The 19818-nt window shown below is 45.2% G+C and overlaps 1 protein-coding gene across 3 annotated transcripts in view; it reads left to right on the top strand.

The window, feature by feature from the left end:
* Positions 1-19818, top strand: part of ABCC8 (ATP binding cassette subfamily C member 8) — a 1340683-nt gene that overhangs the window by 601260 nt on the left and 719605 nt on the right. The gene's annotated exons all lie outside the window — the stretch shown is intronic.

The following is a 19818-nucleotide window of genomic DNA, read 5'->3' as shown; positions in this document are numbered from 1 at the left end:
TTTAGGGTTCAGGTATAGTTACTATTTGGGGTAGAAAGTGCTTGTAGGTTTCAGGGATGAGTTTTGTTTAGATGTGGTGAGGGCTATTAAGAGACAGGGATTGATGGTGTTTAGGGTTTGTGAGGGGTCATCAATGGATGTTGTTTATGGGTGGTGATGGTTCAGAGAATTAAAAGCATCCAAACTAACTGTTTCACAATGTAGATGCTATAAATATGAAATGATGCCCCCTGAAGTAAAGCACTGGAATAAATAGTTCTGACAAAAATGTTTCTGAAATTAAGTTCTGCAACTACCATTTACACATAATAAATAAGTATTTAAAAGCCAATTTCGACTAAACATACTTTCTCTGAATTGGTTACTACGGAAAGGTAAATGCCATTCATTCAGAGGTTTTCATTACACAGTTTAGATGAAATGGTTTTTCAGTAATGGTATTCCCTGAAATAATTTTTCTAGGAAATCACATACAACCTTTTAGTACACTGATTAGGAAGCACAATAATGTCTTGAATTCTCATTATCAGATCAGTTTTATTTCAAACCAGAGGAGCAAGTAAAGAGCAAGACGTATCTAAAACAACCAAAAGTCAACTCTATAACACCAGTGCTGCCCTTTTCAGTATGATAAGACCACCCCTTCCAAACTACTGGCGCAATTCCTGTGTCAATTTACCATGGCCTTACTGGCCATGTAAAGACATCAATTGGGTGCAGCCAATTTAAATGTGGAGTGTTAGGGACATAGCACACAAACTGAGGTACTGAATTACTATGTTATAAAACCAGTAAAATTAAGTCCATTAAAGGTGAACAATCAGAGGGGAAACAGAAAAAGCGGATTTCCTAGAAGCATTGTTCACAACTGCTCCTGAATGTGTCCTCAATCTGGTGCCAATAAGTTGGGAACATTTTATGGTAAAGATTCACATCGGAATGCTTCCTCGTACTACTCGTACGATAGGAAACGAGCAATAATCATAAATGATGTGCATGAGAGGTATGCCAAGGTAAGTTAGTAGATGGAACTGCTTATATACAGCATTTGGGGGCAAGGAAAAATATTATCTTTAAAAAGGGTTAAAATTGCTTAGCCACCTTTATTACTGTGCTAAATGTGGTATCTCCATATAGCTGACCAGATAGGTCTTAAGGTGTTGATCTTTAACTCCCCCTGTGGTTCAAATCCAGGAAATTACTTTTACATATAAACTCTGTAGGAAACAGAGCTGAATTAAAGATTTGATTTACACATTATTTTAAACTATTAAAGAAAAAACATCAGTATGCACCTACAATGCCATCAGGTATGATCTTGCCCCCGCTAAAATGAGATACTTATATTAGAAATTTGACTTGGCGTGACTATATCACTCCTATGATTTATCCCTGGTGTAATGCAGTGGATAGCACTGCAATGTTTGCAGTGATTTCATTTATATTACATGCTTGGAAGCATAGGCAACTATGTCGGGCTAGTGACATTAAGAGCAACTACATAATAATTTAGTAGGCTGTAATTTGATTAACAATTGTGTCATTTCTTTCTTAATTATATTGTTGGCAAATATATTTACTTTGTAAGCAAGAGTTGTAATTGGCATTGTCTTTTTATTCTCTTGTTTTCTGTACATGCATTTTCATGATATTTATAGGTTGCGTTAATTTTATATGTTTTTATTTTTTGTGAATAAATGACTTCTAGGAAATAAATTGTTTACAGTGTGGTTAACTATTGCACTTTGGTAATAATAAAAACCTAAACCCAGTGTTATGTGCCAAAATAACAAGACCTAAAATATCGACTTGAAAAAATATTGTGGCAAATAATGGACAACCAGAATATCACGAAGCAAAGTATGAGTATGTAAGTATAGATTAACTCTTCTTAGCTCCGAATCTATGTGGCTTGAAGGTACATATATAGATATATCGTTGTGGAGTTAAGCATAGTAAACTATACCTATTGACACATGCGTTTACAATATTTTAGTGGCTGACATTTTGCCAAACTGTTGTGGAAAGTCCATATTCTAGTAGTAAACTAAGCTCAGCATGTAGGTAAAGTGTCCACATTTTTGTGCAATTGCTCAACCAGCCTAAATCACATTTAGCATGTGTCAAAAGCTTAATCTTTTCACAATATCAATTTACACTTTGCTGCTAAAGATTACTTTGCAGCTGAAAATCAGTTTGACGCAAACACATAATTGGTACTGCAGAATCTATTTCTAGATACATAGATTGAAGAAGCCTTCCAAATAACATGTTGTTTCTTTGTTTAACTTATTTAGGACAGGCATGTCATACTGAAAGACTGTTTTGCATTGACAAGAGGAAACACTTGCGGTCCTCAGTTAATATGAGATGCAGAGCTGAGTAAATGTGATATTTCCAAATTTATAATCTGATGGCTTGCTACTTAGAAATGCAATTCATCTAAAAGGCAATTCGATTCATATTTTATTTTTAGTAAGCATGGCCATCTCAATTGGTAGCATGTGCTCAAATAACAAGTAAGGCAGTCCATCCTTTCCCTGTTAGTGGTACGGTGTGACAATGTAGCTGTCGCCAGACAATAATGTGAGATTCATAACAGGAGAAAGACTGTGCCTCCACCCACATGTTGAGAGCCAGGAATACATAATTTGATTGAGCAGAAGTAGTGCTCTTCCAAACAGGGAGTGCTTGTAATTCCTTCCTATTGGCTTTTGAGGGCTTCTCCTCACCCAATATGGCCAGATCATCAAAGTGTACTGATATGGCACCAAGCAGTGGGCTTCCAGTATACAGGAATGTGCAATTCATTTAGCCTTTCAAAGGCACTTTGGTGTTGGCCGACTCTGGACTGTACGGACTACAATCCCCATCATACCCAGCACATAGCTCATGTTGCTTGTTTTTTAGGCACAGGGAGATTAAGTGTTCGACCTAGAATCACAGCATGTTGAGCCAAGTCGAGACTCAAACCTGATTCTCTAGTGTTAAAGTTGTTAGATCTGGCCATAACACCGCATCCTCACCCTGCCCACATCAGCATGTAGAGGCACTGTACAGAAAGTATCGAATTGGACCATTTTTTAACAGCCTGGCAGGTCAGCAGCCCTACCCTTACTCTTTGCGCTGGCTGAAAGACAGACTGGCTCATAGTGAGTACTCCTGATAGGGTAGATTTGTAAATGAGAGTGACTGCCTGACACTTTCTTTTTAATATAAAACAGCGGTTGCTGCCCCTTGCCCTGCCCACCGTATCAGTGTGTGTATATGCATGTAGATGTTCGTATGACTCAGAAGCTGTGGATGATCAGCACTCACAGTGACACGATATTACCTGAAACGCACAGGTAGATATATGCAGTGCCCCACTGGTCTCGGAACAGTGTAAAAAGAAAACTAAAATGATAATAAACAAGTTATTATCATTTTATTTTTCATATCTTCCAGCCAGATTGGGCGGGGTGGGGCTGAGCTCCTGTGATGTCATGGGAGGAGGAGTGGTTGTTCCTGCACCTTAAGTGTGCAAGACAGTTTGGCCGTTCGTCTTGGGCCAACCAAACAGTCACGCACACTTTGCATGTCCTCAAATGGGCTGCATTGCACAGCCCGGTGGAGTGCATGCACAGGCTGTCAGTCTCCATCTGAAAGCCGAACCACTGCGCTTAGACCAATCACGATACTGCCATCATGGTGACATCAGCGCGTGATTGGCTTAGGGGAGCCTGGGTGCTGCCAGGAGCCAGCAAAGCGAGGAGGAAGAAGAGGCTGCCTGCGGCCAGTGACGGCGATGAACAGGTACTTTTTGTTTTCTGAACCCGCCCTCCACTGCCCCCGCCACTGTTATCTTCAAGCTGTCACTGAATATATGCCTTGCTTGTGGTTTCACTCTTCCTTTTGAGGGTGTATTGGGCTAGAGAACAAGAGAACCCTGGCCTTTGGCAGCATACAAAATGTCCACTTTTCCCTATTAGTCCGCCCCTGTCCCTGCCTGCTCTCTGAATCACAAGGTCACAAGCTTCATATCTGCTGGCCTTATATCCTTGTACGTGTCTGCTGGGAGAGTGACATCTCCTTTAAGTGTATAAAGATTCCCCCCCGCCCCCCGCACTGCCACTCCAATCCCTGACGTCTTTTTGTAGGGCGGTCTCTTCCACTAGAAGATGCAGCCTCAAGCACTCTCTTGTGTTCTTTTTAAAAAGTTGAATGTCTGTCTAAAGTTGCTCTGCATGGAGAAGTGCCTTGAAACCTGATGTGTTAGCACTGCTTTGATGAAATAAGCAGGAATTTGAGGCCCTACATTTGTGAATGTGTGGTACCCCAACATTTGTAGACACTCCAAAAATCACTTCAATTAGAATGCCCACTTTCACTGGATCAGAGATGGTGTTAAAACTCAATTTAATGAGCAAGTGTTTCCCCATGTAACGCACCTGCCAATACATCAAGATATCAGAATACAATAAAGTAAGTTAATAGCCCAATCAATAATTGAGTCCTAGATCAATAGAAAAGTTAAAGGGATGTATTACAAAATTCAAAGGTCAGCAATACAGAGTCAATGGCGTGTAGGCTCTCAATGAAAGGACAAAACATATAAATGTAAAAACAGAAGTTATACCAAGCCCCAACTTGGAAGCAAAATCGAGAGAATAACTTCTAGCATCCTTAGTACTACAGGAAAGTCTTCCTACTCATGCCTAAAATCAAGTGTTTTTATACATTATTTTCACAAATGAAATTTAAAGAGTCACAATAAATTCAAATATTATATTGCCTCAACAACTAAGCACTATCTCCCTTCATGAATAATTATCCAGCATCCTCTATGCTGATATCATGTGGAGAGCCTTGAAAAACGAAATACAATAATAATAATTTATTATAAGAATGAGTAGGGTGCAGTGAACCAGCAGAAAGACCTTGAAATTAAAGTTTAGGTTGTGATTGAGCAAGGTTCTTCGAAAGCAGAATCAACAGTCTAAATAAACCAGTATATCTCAGCTTGATTGTGTGATTCAGAAGTTACGGGGATAGAAATGGGCAGCAGGGATTAAGTGAGCTCATTAACAGGACTGGCCTGTGAAGGTTCAAGACATTCACCTGGAAGCAGGACAGTCGTTCCAGCAGGTTAGGCCTCTGAGAATTCTTCCCCTAGGTCCAGTAGTAAACTGATGAGTGAGTCTGAAGGTCCTATATTTATACCCTGATGGCCTTCTTCTGGAAGGCGGGAGAAGCTTCCGGAAAGGTTCTTTGAAGTGTATGGAATTTCCTGACTTCCCTGCCCTGGTTCCAAGCTGGTTGTGGTGCAATACAGGGTCATTAAGCCCTTTATGTGGTGGCGGATAACAAGCTTTCAGGTGTAAATGAGACTGTGCTTAGATCCCCCCTCCTTCCTGCCAGCAGATGTCCTTTTCAGGCACACCCAATCCATCTATTGTGTGACTTGCTGCAAGGAATTCACAGAGTCTAACTGCCAGTTATACCCATTCATGTGATCCAGGCCAGGAAGGAGGCACAAAAAGGACTAAGGGCAGGAAAATGCCAACTTCCTAAAAGTGGCATTTGCAACATTGTAATGAAAATCTGACTTTATTATTAAAGAGGGTTTATCATTGCAACTTCATAGGTATCAAACATGACATATCTACCTTCTCTCAATTAGGAAATGCAGCTAGGTAGTGCCCAATGTTATCCTAAGGGAGGGTGGACCTCACAGTAGTGAACAGCAAACTTGGGAGTTTTTCACTAACAGGATATGTGAAACTTAAAAGTACATGTCAACCCAGCACCCCTGCCCTATGGGCTAGCAAGGGACTACCTTAGGGGTGACATATGTACTAAAGAGGAGTTTAATGCTTAGCAAGGGGTTTAAATGCCAAGTTCACTTGCCAGTGTGATACTGTATTCAGGTTGCAATGGCAGGCCTGGGACATAATTTAAGGTGTTATTTAGGTGGGTGGCACAATAAGTGCTGCAGGCCCCCTTGTATATGGTATGCCACTCTACAAGGGGCTTATAAGTAAATTAAATATGCCAGTTAGGTAAATGCCAATAAAATAATTTTAAGGGCAGGGAGTGCAGGCACTTTAGCACTGGTGAGCAGTAGCAAAGTGCACAGAGTCCTAATTTATTTATAAAGCGCCCGAATCACCCCAAAAGGGGTATCTCCGCCCTATGAAGGAGCTGCATTAGGCCAGAGAGAAGAAAAAGATTATAACAGTGTAGTTTTGAGAAGCCTTCGAAATTGAAGGTGATCAGGGCATGTCCGAAGATGAATGGGGAGTTGATTCCAATAAAAGGGGGTAGGTGAAAGAAAGCTTTCCCGTCCAAGCGTGATTTCTTGAAACGCGGTACAAGGAGTAAAGATTTAGCTCCTGAGCGTAAGGGTGTGGGTGGCAACAAAATTAAAAATCCAGGAAAAACCGAGGGTAAGTAGGCAAAACGTTTGGGGGAAAGACCAACCTAAGGCCGACCCCCCCAGCTGAAAGTAGGGAGAACTTCCTATTTTCTTAGAGGTTCTCATCACTAAGGTGGAAAAACCTGGAGAGACCATTAGCAATGTAGTGGTGTCACCCAGGTCTGTGTTTCACTGCAAATCCCTTCCCTGTAGGGTAATAGAACACCTCAACAATTTTGTATTCTCCCCCTTCCTTTGCATTAGCCACCTGAGGGGCCTGTGGTCTATCTGAATCTGGAAGTCAGTCCAATACAAGTATGGTCTCAACTACTTCAGTGCCCAGACTATAGCAAAGGCTTTTCTTTCAATAGCACACCACCTCTGTTCACTGGGAAGTAACCTTCTAGGGATAAAAGCTACAACTTGGTATAGGTCAACTTGTTGCCTGGACCGAATTCCCCTATGTTCTGCTCTTAGGCATCTGTTTATACTATAAATTCCTGGACAAAGTCAGGGGCCTTGAGCCCAGGCGCTGTGCACATTGCCTATTTAGGGTGCCATAGGTTTTCTGGCAAGTCTCTGTCCAGATGACCTTTTGTGACTGCCTTTTGGAAGTCAGCACAGTCAAGGGGTTAACAATGGTGCCATACCCCTTGACAAACCTCCTGTAATATCCTGTAAGGATCAGGAAAGCCCTCACCTCAGTTTGTTTTTGTGGGGATTTTCAGGCTAGAATGATCCCTATCTCAGCCTGGAGGCGCTGCACCTTACCCCCAGCCCACCAGGTGTCCTAAGTATACCACAGAACCCTGCCCTGTCTGGCACTTACTGGCCTCGATATTCAGGCCTGTGTTCTGTAGGGCCTTAAGCAATTCCTGCAGGTGAAAAAGGTGGTCCTTCCATCATGATGGCAACTATGTCATACAAGTAGGCAGCACTAAAAGCCTCTGGAAGGTGGCAGGGAAGTTTTTCAGCCCAAAGGGCAGTACTTTGAACTGATAGTGTCCCTCTGGAGTGGGAAAGGCTGACCCCTCCTTAGCCCCTTCAGTTAGGGCAATCTGCCTGTACCCTGAAGTTAGGGAAAATGGAGAGGTAAACTGCCCCAACAATTGATGACAGTTCCTCTGCTGTTCTGGGGTCAGGGTAGGGGAGAGGTTGACACCCTCCACCTACCCATCATTCTCTTTTGATGACAGAAGGTTAGTAAAAGGTTCACTCTCCTGATCCCCATCATCTGTCACCAGCAGCATGGTGACCCCAGACCTACCAAAGTATAGCTTGAGACACTTGATATGGATGACCATTAAGGGGTGTCTGGGGGTCTTGAGGTCCACCAGGTAGGTGCCCTCCCCCTTCCTCTCAACTACCTCATAAGGCCCTGTCCAACAGTCTTGAAAGGCTCGGGCCTCAACAAGCTCCACCACCCACACTTTCTGTCTAAGATAGAATTCCACAGGGTTAGCCATCTGGCCATACCACGGCCTCATTAGCACCTGACTAGCCTCCACATTCTCAGGATCCTTTGTACAGATGTTGGCCATCTGTTTCCAGAGGGCTAGCATGTAGCTAACCACATCCTGGGGAGTCTTCTTGGGAGCTTGCTTCCACCCCCTCCTTAACCAGACAGAGAGGTCCCCTAACAGGGTGACCATACAGGAGCTCAAAGGGGATAAGTCTCCCCCTTCTGTGGTACCTCCCTGTAGGCAAAGAGCAGGCATGGTAAGAGGATGTCCCTCGTCCGCCTCATGGGCTCAGGTAGGCCCATAATGATGTCCTTCAGAGTCTTACTGAGCCTCCCGACAAGCCCATTTGTTTGTGGGTGGTAAGGTGTGGAAACGTTGTAAGTAACTCCACACTCCTTTCACATTGACTGCATATATGGAGACATACAGTTGGTGCCCTTGTCAGAGACCACTTACTTGGGGAAACCCTAGCTGGTGAAAATCCCCTTCAAGGCCCTAGCCTCTGCTGGTGCAGTAGCAGTCTTTAGAGGTATGGCCTCTGGGTACCTAGTGGCATGGTCCACCAAGACTAGGAAAAACCTGTCTTGGGATCCAGGGGTCCTACAATTTTGATCCCTTCCCCTTCAATGGGGGTGCTAATTACAGGCAAGGAATCTAGGGGCGCTTTCAGCTATTCCTCTGACTTCCCACTGGCCTGGCAGGTTAAGCAAGTCCCACAGAATGTATCTGAGACAATCTTTATTTAAGATGACTAATGGTGGGGGTGAAGCCTGGCAAAGGTCTTGTCCTGCACCAGATGTCCTGCCAGGGGTATCTCATGAGCCTGCCCCAGTAGGCATGCCTTGTAGCATTGGGGAACTACCAGTGCCCGTGTTTCCCCATGCACATTCTCCCAATAGATGCTGTAATCTCCAGAGGTATCACCAGATGCCTGGGCTTCAGCCTGCTGCCTCATGCCCTTCAGGGTTGAGTACTCTCTCTGTGCTTTACAGAACTTCTCCCTGGTGTGCCCCACTTTTGCATGCCATCCATCTAGCTCAGGCAGGTCATCAAGGGAGGCAATGTCCTCTCCTGATGGAATGCGAGCAGCCTACTCCATGCCCCTCCTCCCATTCACCTCCCCTGTTGAACATTCAACGGCTGGTTTCCCATGCTCCTAACCCTTGGCAGCTGTCTGGGCCCTTTTTCCAGGGTCCAGACCTATTTGACTTTCACCCTGGACAGACTAAGACCTGGCGGCCACACAAAACCACTCAGGCAACCTCAACATTTCCAAATGTGACCTGAGCTCCACTTCTTTCCCGGCAATGTGCTAAAGATCATTCATTAGCAGACAACCCACAGCCACTGTAGGGTTTCCAGCAGCATTCAGAAAACCTAAGACTCCTCCTCACTCAAAGGGAACGATAGTCATAGAGAAGTGTCTCTTCCATTTGTCTGCTACTACAACGTCTTGGAATGTATTGGGAATCATGTGCTCTGAGGGCACCAGATGACACCTTACAGGAGTCATACTAGCTCCTGTGTCCCCCAGAGCCTCCACCCTCTTCACATTGATAGTGACCCAATGACTAAACTTTTGCAGTATTAGAAGGCATGTGGCTTTGGACCCCATCTCCTCATCACCCAGGAACACTGTAATAACCTCACAGACTCCCCCCACTAACTGGGCCATCTCCTACTCAAATAGTATACGAGCCAACCCCGGTGGTTGCCCTCCTTTGGGTGACTGTGCCCTCTTCAGGCACTTGGGATCAGCCTTGTAATGCCCATATTCATAACATTCAAAGCATTTGGGGGTAGACTTGTTATGATTACTGCCAGAAAAGCCTTTCATCTGAAAGAAACAGGTTAGTATTAGATTCCTTACCTTAGAATATCCCCAGGCGACAGTCTGGATCCGGATTTTTTTGGGTCGCAATACCCCTGCGCACCGGTAGGCGTCATCTGCGGCTCTGCATCCATCGTCAGCGCCGGGATGACACTGCCCTCGCGCGCTGACGTCAGTTCTTCTTTTTTCCGCGCCAGCAAGCGCAGGTCCGGAGAAAGTGGTACCCTTTAGTCACTTATTGACTAAGCTTTTTCTATCCTTTTTGGATTCGTTTCGAGTAGTACGACTCCATCTGTGCCGGTAGGGATACCCGGGTTCAAGCCCTGTGCCGACTGCAACTGACTAATGTCGGTTTCCGACCCCCATCACCGGTGCGTACATTGCCTGGGACCCAACCACGATGAAAAGTCATGCCCCGACTGTCGGGCCTTGACGTCGAAGGCTAGGCGGGAGCGGTCCCGTAAGCACCTCGAGCGCCGGCAGTCGGCCCGCGCCGTTCGAGGTCCCGGTCCGGAAGGAGGTCGAGGGACCGGTCGTGGGGCCGGAGTCATAACAGCTTGGCGAGTCGACACCATTCGTCGAGTTCCAAGTCCTCAGGTAAGAGGCACAAGAAGTCGAAGAGGCATCATCGCTCTTCTGACTCCCCCCGACGCTCGCGCGATGCGGCCGGGGGTTCGGGTGACACCGCCCACGCTGCTCCGCCGGAGCCGCAGGCGTCGCGGCCTGCTCCATACCCGCCAGTCCCTGGGCAGAACGCGACGCCGGAGGAGATCGATGCCTTCCTCATGGCCATGAGGTCGCTCACTCCTCCGTCGGGCTCTGCGGCGCCTTAGGGCTCCGCGGCCCCGACTGGCAGCCCAAGCGGACTAGGTGCTTCGGCCCCCGCGCGACTTTCTTTACCCCCCCACCCATTCTCCCCATTCTGCGAACCGATATCTAGGGTTAAGGTCATCCCCTTTCAGGGCCCTAGTTTTATGGCACTAGTGTTGGTTTTTATCATGGCTCTGCGTTTCTGGCGTGGAAAAGCTGTGTATAAGAACTGACGTCAGCGCGCGAGGGCGGCGTCTAAACTGCCAAGCCATGTCTTTCCTGGACCGGAATCAAGCATCCTAGGACTGGTTTCTGGCTATCAGCCGTCTTCAGCCAGGATAGCTTGACTCCAGTGGTGTGCATGGGACTCACGTCAGCTCAGTTCGGGCTGGACTGTTCCCATGAGGCACAGGGTCAATTCTGATTTGCATATGGCCATGTCTGAACTGGGGTGGTGTGGAGTGCAAAAAAACGATGGATTTAGGCCCAGATCTCTGTACTGGGGTGAATGTATGACATTGTTCTGCATTCTGTCCATCAACTGTTGTTTTGTATATGCATATCTGTGCATGTACACCTGTGCCATGTGGCACACATACATTCCCTAAGGGCATGTATGTGCGAATAGCACCATTCACTGTGCAAGCGGGCATGTATGTGTGCCACATGGCACACAAGCACTAATCAGGGGTGCAACAGGGTGTCAAAGTGACACCCTGCCACCCTTGACTATTTGGCAATTTTACCGAAGCGGTATTTACCGATTCGGTAATTGACATTCATTCCTATGGGCCTCAAGGCCCATAGGAATGAATGGCAATTACCGAATCGGTAAATACCGATTAGGTAAATACCGATTCGGTAATTACCGAATCTTACCGATTCGGTAAATAATACCGAATAATTACCTACATCAGATTTACTGATTCTAAAATACCGAATCGGTAGAATTCGGTATTTTAGAATCGGTAAAAATTATTTACCTACATCTAGCCCTAGGTACCTTCTAAACATTGTTATAGTTTATTGCGAAATGCATCCTTGCATCAATTGTTGGTGTAAGGATGCATTTAAACAACACAATCTTTCTTTTATTCTCCAGAGAATGTTGGGTTTTGGTTTTCGGTTATTCCCAGTGTGCCATCTACCTGTATCTCCATACGAGGGCTCGTCCAATCTACAGTCATGCCCCACGATCTTCTCTCCACTGGCTCGCTTGGTCGACTACAGATCTACATCTGCTTACATTGCCATTTAGCCCTTGTGCGTCCTCAGCCCTATGCCTGCTATACAGTGAGTCCCATGCATCTTCACATCAAATGATAAAATTAGTCTTGCTGCCTTGTGTTGCCCTCATCTCAACAGGAATGAAAAGCATGTATCTTATATTCGTCTTTCTTAGTTTTTGTTTTACAGCCAGGCAGGGTTTTCTTTGGGTCTTTACTATCTTCGTGTGGTTGGGGAATATTTTAATATTCAAAATTGGGATCTCCTTGACTCCAAACCCACCATTGGATACTATATCGGCTACTGTTATTTAGTAGGCGCACAATGAATACTCTCGGAGCTGATCCTGGTCGCAGGCAAGTGACCAATGATGAAGATTATTGACATGCTATCTAGGACCGTACTTACTTAAGAAAATTTTCAAGGAACAATTCTGTTGTATTTCCTATGAATTACTCTGGGTACCCCACCAAAAGCAGATTGCACCTGCGCTATCTTCCCTCTGCAACTTCAACTCATTCATCCAGATATGTTATGCAGGTTGTTAGAGCATGGACTAAAGCCCCTCCAAATCCTTAGTCTGATTGGTTGTATTATTTTCTCTTTCCAGTGAGTGTTCACTAGCTTTACTTAGGTCTACCCTCTGCAAATTTACCCCATTTGTAATGGTATCCAGTTAATGCCAAAGAGCCTATTTAGAGTGTTAAATCAGCTCTAATATTTGTGTATAGGAGCGTCTGGTGCACAAGATAGAAGTGCCCCCCCAACATTATCCAGTTGTCATCAGCCCCCCCCCTCCGCCCGCCATATTCTGGTCCATATTTATTTGCTGGTATAAGGTAAAGATGATCTGTTATGGCCCATGTTGTTTTCAGGCTTTACGCAGCAAGTTATGAATGAGAAATGCCTGCTGACGTTCCACACTCCGCACCCCAACTCCATTGTGCTTGTTGTCCACTCTCCTTGTTTAACTTCATTATTGGCTAATGTCCGCTCAGCAAACTGCCACATGAGTAGACCACCCACACAACTAGTTCAGAGGTGTGGACTTTGGGGGTTAGGTCCATTTGTGCATGTAATGTGATTTTTTAGGTCCTTCAATATATGTGCAGTATTACACTACCTAAAATCTACTAGTGTCATGGTGCATAAGTTTGCCACTGTCCAGTCCTGCACATCTGCAGCTTGTCTCAACGTGCTTGTTTTAGTCTTTTTGCCCCCTTGTGTAGAGCCATTACACCAATTTTAATTCAATTCTCTGTTGCCCTCCACAAAGAGGACGAGGAGGGTCAGTGACCATGCAGCAGCAGACTTTTCACTACTCATCATCAATCTTATCCAAATAAATTGTTTCTATAGTCTCATATAGGATCTAGGTAAAAACTGAGGTCTACCTCCCTTCTCCTAATCAACTCAGTTGTCTGTGGCATGTAATTTATTATTGATCTCCTATTCCTTAAGTCAGGTCCTTCTGTTATTATTCCTAATTCACTTGCCTTTATTCTGCCAACAAAATTTCATTTGTAGGCCACTAGCAGTTGAATCTGCACTCTAATTTTCTTTCTGGCCTCCACTTTACTATCTTCCCCATCAGGGAAGGATGTGTTTGTCCTCCACAATGAGCCTGGACCTCATGGCCTCAAGCAGCTTCCAGATGCGGGCCCTCCCAGGCCCCTCTTAAGTTCATCCAAGCCTAAACTACCTTCCCACAATGTCCTAAGACATTTCCTTCCATCCGAGCCCTGATGCCAATTCTGGACCCTTCACTGCAGCACATAGGGAGTTCACCAGCTGAGGCCGTTTCCCCATGCAGCTATCACCACAAGTCCTGTCATATCCTACACCTGGATGGAGTCACTCTAGCCAGCTCCAATCCTCAGGCAGCATTCCCCGAGTTTAAAACAGGTCCACCCATGCTCAGCCTGAAACCACCATGAAAGGTCTGTGTACAGGCCTCAGCTACAAAGCACTGTCATGTCAATGCAACACAAAATGATCACATTAATTTATTCTGCTGTTATTTCGGTGACAAATGTTCACTGCAGCAAGTGCAAAAAAACTCCACCATGCTACTCAGAGCTCCGCAAGTGGCGGAGTTTCTTTAGATAAATGCTGTTGGCGGTGATTTTCAGTGTCAGGTGCTTGGCCGCACTATGCAGTCATCGCGAATAGCACCATGCACTGCGCAAGCGGCGCTGCTTTCTTTCTGCTGCTTGAGTAGATTTTTACTTGAGCGACAGCTTCCTCAATGCGAACGTACGGTTTCTCAACGGGAAGGGTCGCGGGCATACGCTCGCACCCCCTCCACAAACTCCACGAGCGGAGCAGAGTTCACCTCCCGGACTTACTCCATACATGCTGACTGGCATATTGGTTGGCATCACCTCCACCGTGAGAAATTGGGTTGTTGGTTGAGTGGGGTGAAAACCTACTCAATCAATAGCCACAATCATTTTCAGGGTGAGCCACAAAAAGTCACTAATTTAACATGTGCTGGACCCTCTGGTAGCTTAGAACAGAACCATCCAGGCGTAACTTATAGGAAACTAGCAGCCCGTCCCGACGTTTTCCAGGGTAGAAAATGTATGTGTGTCACACCCACATGCTGCATTTTATGCTCTCAAATGTCTCAGCCCCTAGTAATTCAGCGATCTCCTCAGTGCAGGTAGTTGAACCCCGGCACATATAGCAACAGCTTGCAGTGGGTATCTCAGTCGCAGTCAACTGAAGACTTTTAATGCAGCAAAAGCGGGAGGGCGTTACAAAGCGCAGTGCACGTGGGGCCCAAATCACCTCCTCAATGCTGCTCCAACAGCCTGCTATTAAGTCCCAGCAACTTAATCGCCTTCACGATCCGCCCGAACTCCGAGTCAGGTATCTAGGCAATGAGGCTCACAGGGCAGTCCCCCGGAGCACAACCGCCACCTTCAGGGCCGCTAAGCAGCCGCACACGGGCCACATGCACAGACCTCCTGCAGCAGGCCGCGGCCCGAATCCCAGGCCCCCAACCACCTCTGCAGCCGCGGGCCAAAGACCGGGTCACACCCACCTACCTCAGCCCAACGCGGGCGCCGCCGCTCCTCAGTCTCTGGGGCCCAGCGCAGTCCGCCAAACTTCACCGCCCTGCCTCCACTACGGAAACGTCAGATCAACGCCTCGCTGTGGCCACGTAACGGCACGTACCTGGGGCTGGTGCTGCTCTGGGCTTCCATGTCCCCCAAGGGGACGGAGGAGTCAGGGGCCCCTGTGGCTGTTGCGCACATTGCGCTCCGGTTTACTTTACCAAAATGGCCGACCCCGTCACACACCTACTGCATTCAACGTCGTTAACGCACACGCCCACCTCAGACATGGCGCTACTTCCAAGGGACTACTTTGGCAAAGAACGTACTTTGCCCTTGTAACGTATATTTTTTGCTGATATATAGCCTATGCCCATCTGCTTACCCTGCTCTTTCCAATAGTGTATTGGGTGTTTTGATTGGCGCTCTGGTTACTGAGTTTACCCGCCTCAAAGGTTCACAGTTTTCTCTTTATAATAGTAGTATAGATATGTAAAATATTTAGGCAGCACACAAACAGTAATAAAGTGAAAACGCAAGAAAAATCCCTCACTAATTTTGAAAAATTGAGTAAATTGTAATAAATTATTTGACATCACAACAAAAAAAATCAGTAGAGCCGGAGACATGCAATTTCAAATATTTAGGTAAGTTTAGCACCTAACAGCACAAAGCACCACTCATGGTCCCCTGGTCGTTTTAGATCAGGGGAAAGTCACAAGTTCAGGCTGACTACAATGAAGCATGAGCTGGTTACAGGGACCTGGTTAGTCCAGCTGAATAAGTAACTATCCCAAAGTCTGGCGCAAAGTGTCTAGTTTGCGGTGGAGGAGGCCATGAGGAGCAGGGAGAGCGTTGTGGATGGTTGTTGTTGTAGTACGAAGACAGGCCTGGCTTCGCACATGGTTGACGCTGTAGTGTAAAGATCTGGTCTGGCGTTGCAGGCCGTAGTTGCTGGAGCTTCAAGTTACCGGTCATCGCTGGTGGCCACATGTAGCACAAAGAGTCAGGGTCAAGTGAGCTTTGCATTAGCAGTTGCCGTGGGCGGCAAGATGTTGGCACCAATGAGCCCGCAACTTCAGGATTTCTCCCTTAACTTCAGAGGTGTACACTCTGATGCCAACCAAGGGCCTAGACTCTGGTGATATGCTATATACCCTAATATAGGCCCGGGTGACATCATACCCCCTCACCTACATTACCTCACCTACACTACACTGTAACGAGCCTTTTAGGATTAAACTGTTACCTAGTTCTAGTCCTGGGTGCAGAAGGAGGGGTTCACCCTAAACAATAGAGTCCTATAACTACTTCAATTGACTCACACAGTAAGAATGAATATTCATAAGGGTTCTTAGAAACCAGGCTGGGGCTACACCAGCTTCCTCCCCATATCTATGTACACGGTTCATCCCATACTTTATCCTCAAATCCAACAATGGCTAATACAAGCAACAAGGGACAAAGGAGCCCTAGGTACTTACTGTATAAATATAGCACCTCTTGCTAGTGTTAGTTAGAGGGAACCTAGACTTCCAGGCTGACACTCTGACCAGAGACACTGAGGCTCCTGCATGCAGACGCTCCAGCTGACAGTGGTCTGAACATCCCTCGTGGGGTGTCCAACTTGAGTCCAAGAAGGGCTCCTGCATTTTCACACTTCAGGTAATGGGGTTCGACTAAATTCTAGAGGGATTCTTGGCTATACACTTACTCACATGCTAGGTACACTTAGGTACATCTAGATATGCCTCGTACGAGTATGCACACTTTTGTCCTACATTGTATATTCATGTATTTATTCATGCTTATTGCAAGATGGTAGAACTGTACTATTCTTTTATATTCATAGTACTGCTAATCATATATCTCTGCTACTGTCTAAGGGTTGTTGCAGCTCATATATTTTACACGAGAATAACAAATTTTCAATAAATCCTTATTGAAACGCCCAGACTGTTTATTCTGTGTATGTCTGAGATAAACTAAATGAGCACGAGTGACTGAGCGAAAAGTAGTACATTGTTTCCACGATCTAGAGGGATCAGGGTAGTCATGTTCTAAGGTTGCCATAAACGATTCTCTCCCCGATAAGAGGAGGCACTAGTGGCACTGTGAGCTAGCTAATGTAAATAGGCTAACATTTTCTGTGGGGGTGCACGAAACCAGTCTGTCACCAATCCCACCGTTTATGTTATCCAAACATGCAGGTCGTGCAGGGGTACTATAGGAACTACAAAACACTGGGTAGGTGTCTCTTGGGGATCGGGAACTCACTCTTGCAGAGGCCAGCAGGGCTGATTTGGATCCAGTTGCAGGTCCAGTCAGGTCAGGTGCAGCCGGTCAACCGGGCAGTTACAGGGAGGTCTCTGGAGCTTGTTATGTTCCTGTAACTCTCAACAGCTGTCACTTGGAGTCACCTCAGGTAGCATGGGGTGAATGGAGTAGACCCAGTCTTCCTTCTCAGACTGCAGGGCAGGCCTACAGCATCAGGCAAGTCCTCTGGCAGCAGGGCAGTACTGCTTCGGTAGGACCCACAGGTCCAGACTTCTACTGAAGAGTGGCACTAAGGGTTCAAGGTTTATTCCTGGTACCAGCTTTGAAGTGCAAGTCAAAGTTCTGGAGTTTCCCCCCACAAAAGTGTCTGAAGTTTTCTGACACCCTGCCCTAGTCCTAGGATGTCCGGAGCCACAAAAGGCTACTGTGTAGTTTTTTGTATGTGGGCTGAGGCAGATCCTGTCAAGTGCAAGTGGGGCTGTGCATAGCTCTGCCCCCATCTGGCCAGGATGGCCCATCCTGCTGACACCTAATCCCGTTATTGTGTGGCTATGTAGGGGGAATACACAAAGGTCAACTTCAAATTACAGTTAGTCATGTGATAAAGGAACAGGTTGCAGGCACTAACTGTTTCGGTAAAAAAAAAGCAAATTTTCTAAAAGTGGCATTTTCAGAATTGTGACTTAAAATTCTACCTTGCCATTAAAGGGGATTTTAAACTACAATTCCTTATACACCAAACATGACATTTCTACCTGCTTCCAAACAAACGTTATCCCTTATTAAACCCAATGTTATCCTATGGGAGAGGTAGACTTTGCAGTAGTGAAAGACAAACTAAAGGTTTTTCACTATCAGGACATGTAAAGCATAAACGTACATGCCCAACTTTTTAAATACAATGCACCCAGCCCGATGGTCTGTTCAGGGCCTACCCAAGAGGTTAATTATAAGTATTAAAAAGGAAGGTTCAGGCCTGGCAAAAGGTTGATTCTGCCAGGTTGAAATTGCAGTTTAAAACCGCACACAGGCTGCAATGGCAGGTAGGCTTGAGACATGTCTTACAGGGCCACTTAAGAGGGTAGCACAATAAGTGCTTAGGTGCGGCAGAACAACTAGTGGCATTTAATTTACAGTTGCTAAGTAGATGTGTACCACTTTATTGGGGATTTACAAGTAGATTAAATGTGACAATTGAACATTTACCGTGTTAAAAGAAGAGAACCCAAAAACATCTTAGCACTGGTTAGCAGTGGTAAAGTGCTAAGTCCTAAAGGTCAACAAAAACTGGTTCGGAAAACAGGTGGGGTGAAGTCAAAAGGTTTGGTTGTGACCCTTTAGAGAGGACCACACTCAACACCCACCTACTAATACATTTCTAATGTATTTTTAGGATTCTCTTTGTTTAGATCTTTTTTTTATAACTTGTTAATGCTTAATATATGTTCACTTATAAAGGTGCATGGCCTCTGTTGATTTCTCCAAGTTTCATGGTTGTGCATTCTGCATCATTTTACTCATTTCACAGCCTCTCTGTCTTGCACATTTTGCCTTATGAATTACTTGCCCTTCTCTTATTGCCCCTTTTTTGATGCACATGCACACAAGACCCAGCTCCCATTCTGGCTAATTTTTGCTACGTGGATCCCTATAAGTTTTAGGTCTCCAGCCTCTAATGAAATGCCTGTAGCTGTAATACAAACCACCCAGGTAGATCTCTCCATCTCTTTCCTCTGCCTCTGTCTCCTTTCCTCCTCCTTTCATTTGTCCTCCTTCCAGACTCATAAAATCTTGTTTGTTTCAACTGCTGCAGTTAGCATGAAAAGTGAACTAAAAGAATAATAGAAACCATGAAAAATAACACAGGTCCCGCAGAGTCATTATTATGTGTGCCCTCTAACATCTCTTCGTCCTCCATCACACTGTTATGCTCAAAGTCTCAAGATGATATGAGAGCACCTTTCCGGTCACTGTCACAGACACCAAAACGCTTTCCTCATAAGATCACAACAAACACAGCACTCTGCTAAACAGGCACACTCAGCAAGGTGTAGAACACTACCCTTGTATAATGATCTTCTATGCCCCACAAAAGGGCATGAAGCACAACATACAATATAATTCAGTACAATTTTTGTAGGCATTATCAGACGAACATGTTCCTTTTCTTCACTCTAACATTTAAAAAAACATATTTTCATTGCACGATCTTATATCTTTTTCTCTAGTTATAGTAATGGATATTCCTCTCCGGGATAGTGATTTGTAATATCGAAGTACACTGTAGATATATACCCTGTGCTGGGTTAATACAAAATTTATAGTTTAGAGGTTTCCTTCAGGGTGATTAACGTGAATTCTCAACATAGGACCCTGCCAGAGCAGAGTAAAAATATGTGTCCTACAAGCATTCACTCTGCTAAAATGTCAGTATGAATAAAGGGTGTTCTGATGAATGGCACCGCTGAAGAAAGAAAGTGCTTTTAAAATCCATACTACAAGTTACACGACTGGCACTCGGCTGCCATACTTTCATTCTTTTATACTGAATTCTGCTTACAGCAAATTTAATTGAATTCTTTTGAAAAATACACTATTATTAATTACAGGTGGTGGCTCATCTTGGATTTCATAAAAACATTCCACACATCATACATATTAAGAAAGCTGTAAACACACCAATGTGTCTTTATCTCTCGTGGGTGTCAATGTATTAAACATTTCACACACTCGGTTACTCAAAGTCAGCAT

The sequence above is a fragment of the Lissotriton helveticus genome, chromosome 3_1 (genome assembly GCF_964261635.1).
Source record: "Lissotriton helveticus chromosome 3_1, aLisHel1.1, whole genome shotgun sequence".
Classification (NCBI taxonomy): Eukaryota; Metazoa; Chordata; class Amphibia; order Caudata; family Salamandridae; genus Lissotriton; species Lissotriton helveticus.
This window is presented reverse-complemented; position numbering and strand designations above follow the sequence as displayed.